The sequence below is a fragment of the Equus caballus genome, chromosome 1 (genome assembly GCF_041296265.1).
Source record: "Equus caballus isolate H_3958 breed thoroughbred chromosome 1, TB-T2T, whole genome shotgun sequence".
Lineage (NCBI taxonomy): Eukaryota > Metazoa > Chordata > Mammalia > Perissodactyla > Equidae > Equus > Equus caballus.
The window spans coordinates 30,283,169-30,289,662 of record NC_091684.1 but is presented as its reverse complement, the minus strand read 5'-3'; positions in this window follow the sequence as shown (position 1 = coordinate 30,289,662).

Below are 6,494 nucleotides of genomic sequence, written 5' to 3'. Positions count from 1 at the left end.
TTGTGCACAAGTTTTTGTGTGGACGTGTGTTTGTGTTTTCATTTCTCTTGGGTATATACCTGGGAGTGGAATGGCTGGATCAGATGGTAACTCCATGTTTAACCTTTTAAGGAGCTGCCAAACTGTTTTCAGAAGTGGCTGCACCATGTTACATTCCCACCAACAGTGTAGGAGGGTTCCAATTTCTCCATATCGTCGCCAACACTTGTTATTATCTGTTTTTAAAAAATATATATATAGCCATCCTAATGGGTATGAAGTATTTTATTTTGGTTTTAACTTGCATTTCCCTGATGGCTACAGATGTTGAGCATCTTTTCATGTGCTTTGTGAATCTTCTTTGGAGAAATATCTACTAAATTTTTAATTGGGTTATTTGTCTTTTTATTATTGAGTTATAAGACTTCTTTGCATGTTCTAGATATACATCCCTTATCAGATATTTGATATGCAAACATTTTCTCTCATTCTGTGTCTTGTCTTTTTACTTTCTTGATAATATCCTCTGAAACACAAAAATTTTTATTTTGATGAAGTCCAGTTTATCTATTTTTTCTTTAGCTACTTATGCTTTGGGTGTCAATATCTAAGGCTAGCAATGCTGAACAATTTTTTGTGTGCTTATTGGCCACTTTTATATTTTCTTTTGTGAAATGTCCGTTGAAATCTACTGCCAGTTTTTATTGAGTTTATCTTTTTACATGCTGTAAGCTATGTTCCCATTCTCAGGCTTATGTATTTGTTTTCTTAATAGTTCCTTTTGATAGGAGAACATTTTAACTTTTATGAAGTCTAATTTATCCATTTTTTTCTTGTGATTATTGCTTTTTGTGTCCTGTCCAAAGATCCTTGGCTACCTCAAGGTCGCAAAGATTCTTTCCTCTGGTTTTATATATAAGCTTTATGGTTGTGGGTTTTACATTTAGCTCTATGATCCCTCTCAAATTAACTTTGGGGTATAGAGTGAGCTAAAGGTTGAGGTTCATTTATTCTATATGGATTTCCAGTTGTTCTAGCAACATTTGTTAAAGAGACTTTCCTCTCCACATTGTACTGACCTGGGAATTTTGTAAAAAATCAGTTAATCGTATATGTGTTGGTGCATTTCCGAAATTTCTAATTTGTTTCATTGATCCATTTGTGTCTGCTTTTCCTCACACCACACTGTCTTGTCTGCTATAGCTTTATAGTAAGTCCTGAAATAAAATGGTTTCATTCTTCCAATTTTGTTCTTCTTTTTCAAGATTGTTTTTAGCTAGTCTAGACCCTTTGCATTTTCATTTAAATTTTAGAATCAGTTTGTCTATTTCCTCAAAAGAAAACCTGTTGGATTTTTATAAGGCTTAAATTAACCTGTAGATCAATATGGGGTCTTCCCATCCAAGAACATAGTTTATCTCCATTTCTTTAAGAATTTTTAAATTTCTCTTAGCAATGCTTTGGTAGTTCTCAATGTGGAGACTTGCAAAATTGTGTTAGATTTATTCCTCTGTGTGTGATTTTCTTTTTTAAAAGATTTTATTTTCCCTTTTTCTCCCCAAAGCCCCCTGGTACATAGTTGTATATTTTCGGCTGTGGGTCCTTCTAGCTGTGGCATGTGGGATGCTGCCTCAGCATGGCTTGATGAACGGTGCCATGTCCGCGCCCAGGATTCAAACCAGCAAAACCTTGGGCTGCCACAGCGGAGTGCACAAACTTAACCATTTGGCCACGGGGCCAGCCCCTGTATGTGATATTTTTGATGCTATTTCGAACAGTATATTTTAAATTTCATTCTCAAATTGTTCTTTAATGATATACAGAACAAAGTAATTTTTATATTGATTTTGTATCCTTGACCTTTCCAAGTTTACTTACCAATTTTGGCTTTTTTTTTTTTTTTTTGATGGCTTCCATAGGATTTTCCATATACACAATTATGTCTGCTGCAAATCATGGCAGTTTTACCTCTTCTTTTCCTATCTTTATGCCTTTCATTTATTTTTCAGGCCTATTGCACTACCCAGAATTTTTAGCACAGTGTTGAATAGAAGTGGTAAGAGCAGACCGGCTTGCCTGTTCCTTTACCTTAGGGAAAAGGGATTTACTACCATTAAGTATAATATTAGCTGCAGGCTTTTTGTAGATGTTCTTTGTCCGGTTAGGGAGGTTTCTTTCAATTCCTAGTTTTCCAAGATATTTCTAGTTTGTATCTGAGAGATTTCCCCCCCTAGGCTACAACAACAGTCTCGAGCCCCTTAGTGTTTCCTGCCGCCATATCACTGTACCACCCAGATGCACAGTTACTGCCCTTACTCTTAGGAGCCAGCTCAAAGTCAAAGGTTTCCGGTACAATTACCTCCTCCGAGGCCCCATGGAAGAAGGCAGCAGGGGCCCGATCTCCCGCAGCCTGCAGTTTGATAAGAGAAATAAGATATATGGAGGTAGTTATTAAGTCCGTGGAAGAAGGCTGTAAATGACAGGGTAAGCTCTCCGGAGGCCCCAGGTGAGAGAGAGAACATTTCCAGCAGTGGTGAAGGTCAGGAGAGGCTTTACAGAAGGGCTGGATCTTGAATTTGGCCTTGAAGAGTGAGTAATATTTTGACAGGCGGAGGGGACAGGGAGAAAACGTCGGGGAGATGCAGCATGTTTAGAAATCAGCAAGAATGCAGTTTGGTGAAGCTGTACATTATACAAAGCAGGGAGTGAGAATTAAAGTGGAACGGGAAGTTCAGAGTCAAATCACAGAGCACTTTAAATATTCTAATAGTAACATACTATGTGTCCGATAGTGTATTAATCACCTTCATACCTTATTTACTATGCACAAAAAATTTGCAAAACAAACACTGTTATCTCCATTACGCAAATGATGAAACTGAAGCTCACAGAGCCAAGTAAACTATTGTCTCAATTAACTTCAGAACAAAGACCTTGGCCTACTACTTCTTTTTTTTCCTCCCTTTTATAGTATTGTTTTACACAGTTGTGATCACATAAATATACGTTTTTGTTCTATCTTGTTAACATTATAGCATGAACATTTTCCCACGTCATTAGAAACGCCTCTTACATTATATTTTTATCGGTGTTGGCTGCATGAAACTGTATCACAGTTTACAGTTTTTGTAATACTATGTATTGTAACATTATTTTTTAATTTTTTAATTTTTTTAAAGATTGGCACCTGGGCTAACAACTGTTGCCAATCTTTTTTTTTTTTAAGGATTGGCACCTGGGCTAACAACTGTTGCTGATCTTTTTTTTTTTTTTAAGGATTGGCACCTGGGCTAACAACTGTTGCTAATCTTTTTCATTTTTTTCTGCTTTATCTCCCCAAACCCCCCTCTGTACACAGTTGTATATCTTAGCTGCAGGTCCTTCTAGTTGTGGGATGTGGGACGCCGCCTCAACATAGCCTGACGAGCGGTGCCATGTCCGCGCCCAGGATCCGAACCCTGGGCCGCCACAGCGGCGCGTGCGAACTTAACCACTCGGCCACGGAGCCGGCCCCAACTTTTGATATTACAAATAATGCTGTGGTGAATATGTTTGTGAATCAATTTATCCTTAGGTCTTTGGTAGTGACAAATTGCATATCACTGTTATTTTGTACCAAATCTTTAGTAAAGTTTAACATTTTTCAAGAGTTTGTTTGCCGTCCGTATGTCTTCTCTTATGAAACACCTTTCGTTTCCTTTGCTCCTTTCTCATTTTGAGTTTCAATTAAGTTTATCAGTCTGTATGAGCCCTTTGTATACAAAGGCTGTTAACTTTTTGCTGTCATAATTGTTGGGACAATTTGTTTCTTTTGTTGCCCTAGGGCCCCTTGACCAAGAAATACATTTAGAACCCTCGTCAGTGTATTGGTTTGGCCATTGTCACTTGACAGCCATAGTGTGACCAGGGTCAGGAGTAGAGGTGATCTCTGCTCCAAGGGGAAATAAATTTTCAGTTAGGGAAATAGAGTAAAAATATTCTCAGAGGATTTGAGGTAGGTTTTTTTTTTTTCTTTTTCCAGTGTAAGCAACTCTAAATTTTTATGCTAACAAAGGAGAACAGAGCTGTGGCTGAAACAGACCCAACACTGTATCATTCAATTCTAAGTTAGGTTCTCATCAGGGTCATGTCAAAAGCAGCGACAATTTCCCAAGGGCATGGCTGAGGGACAATTACAATTCCGGAAAATTGTTGCATTGAAATATCCCTTTGGGTCCATTATGTTACCTGGCTGTGCTGAGTCAGAGGACCTGAGGATTTCCAGGCTTAGAATACCAGGACACCCAGTGAAATGGGGGTAAACCAGAGCCTTTCCAAGCACAGATTTGCTTTCTTGACCCTGTGCTGAATATGAACAATTCCTTGCCTATCACAACCAGATTCAGGAACACCTGAGAAGGACTGAGGGAACAGGGAAACTGTGTTCTGTGACTTCTTGCTATTGACACCTTATTACCTGAAGTGGCTAAAGGGAGTCTGTTTCTTCTCACTCTCTTGAGTTGAAGAATCAGAATGAAGTTTAAAAACTGTGATGGTATCTTGTGCCCCTTTTCTTAGAGGAGGGTTTATAGCTCCAATCTCCATCTTCTAAGCATACTGTGTACTTTCCTCTTACATGCTAAAATATCAATGATTTAAATCAATAGATAAATTCCATTGTATACAAATATTGATCACATACTTATTTATAACTTCTCATTTGCCACTGACCTAATAAGTGTTTGTTTTTTGGTGTTTTTTCTCTTTTTTTTGCTGAGGAAGATTAGCCCTGAGCTAACTTCTGCCAATCTTTCCTCCACTTTATATGTGATTTTCTGCCACAGCACAGCTGATGAGCGGTGTAGGTCTGAGACCAGGATCCAGACCTGCAAACCCAGGCCACTGAAGCAGAGTGTGCCCAAACTCAGCCACTATATCAGGGGTCCGGCCCCAAGACCTAATACTTCTTGATACCAAAGCTCCTGCTTTCCCCATAATATTACTCCTATCATGCAGCCATGTTTTGTGGGCAGTAGAAAACTACTGAGAGTTTTAATGTAGTGGGTGACACTCTCATAGCCACGTGACACACCCTGGACGAATTTCAGGGAGGAAGCCCAAGCTAGGGAACCAGTCACTTTTCTATGTAGTTATCAACAACAAGATGAGCTCTGATCATTTCTCCCTAAAACTTTCTCCCTAATCCAGACCTTCCCTAAATTCCCAAATATTCCTCCACAGGGTAGCATCTTGTCTTTAGAGAAAAATAAAATACTCCAGCTCTACATTTTTGTCTTGGCAACCCTCTCCTTTCTCCGGCAGAAAAATGAATGATCTAGCACCTGGCCAGCACTAAGTAATACCAGCAGTAAGAGTGAGGGGGAAGGCAGTCTCCAGGGGACCCTGATTTTTCAGATTGCTCCCTGATGAAGTCCAGGATCTGGAGGAAACAAGGTCAAATATACTTAGGCAGTTACAGAGAAAGAAAGCTGGTCTCTGTGGTAGAGCTACCTTTGATCACAATTAAGGGCACACCCCAAAAGGAACTCTGAATCTTCCCCCTTGAAGAGTAAGCTCGCAGTTGGTAGAGGAATTAAGCAAATCCGACATTGTAGAGAGACCCTGAAGAGTGGCAGCATGGGCAGACTTCTCTTCCACATGCAGGACACCTCTGAGCCATGACGAGACAAGTTGTCCATATCTGAAAACATCTAGTCCCATTCCAAATTTTTGCACTGGACAGGGAGCCAGGACTGGAATGGAAGTGCCTGGTGACTGGCCAGGGGGTTGGACTGACCCTGAGACCAGTGGCCAACAAGGGAGCTCCGTAGTCCTCCACCCAGGCGATCCCAGGTGCCTGCCTTCCTGAGAAGCTGATCGTTGGTACAGAAGTTTCTATCTTCTCCTCTTCCCAGAGGAAGGTTCCTGGGATGGTATTTGAGGAGGCAAAGACGTGGAAGGAGGCTGGGAGGAAGCATAGCCTGCCTGGTTTCAAGCTTACTCTCATGGTGAGGCTCCCACAGGCCCAGAAAAGCAGGGGGCATTAGAGACAGGTCGGTGAGGTCGGAGCACGTCGAGGATGCCTGGTTCTGAGCAGGGTTAAGAGTTTGGGCTCTAGCATCACATTTCTGGGCTCAACTTGTAGCTCTGCCACTTACTGGCTGCGTGACCAGTCAAGTTTTTTAATTTCTCCATATCTCACTTGCCTCACCTTTAAAAGGGAATAATGGACTACCTATTTCATAGGATCACGGGAAGGATAAAACAAATGATTCCTGTGAAATGGCTTGCAGTAATAAATTCAATGCTTCTTAGCTATTCTTGTTCCACGTACAATCCTTTCTCCTGCCTCTGGGTGAAAGCACATGTCTGTGCTTCCTGCATTTTTCCATGAAGGAGATTCCAAAATTACAACCTGACAATCTGAAGAATATCCAAAACATCCCTCACACATTCTGGAGGAGTGGGCATAGGCATGGGATCACCCAGTGGCGCCTGGCAGTGAACGTCGCGCGCTGGGCGAGCCCAGCGGCTGA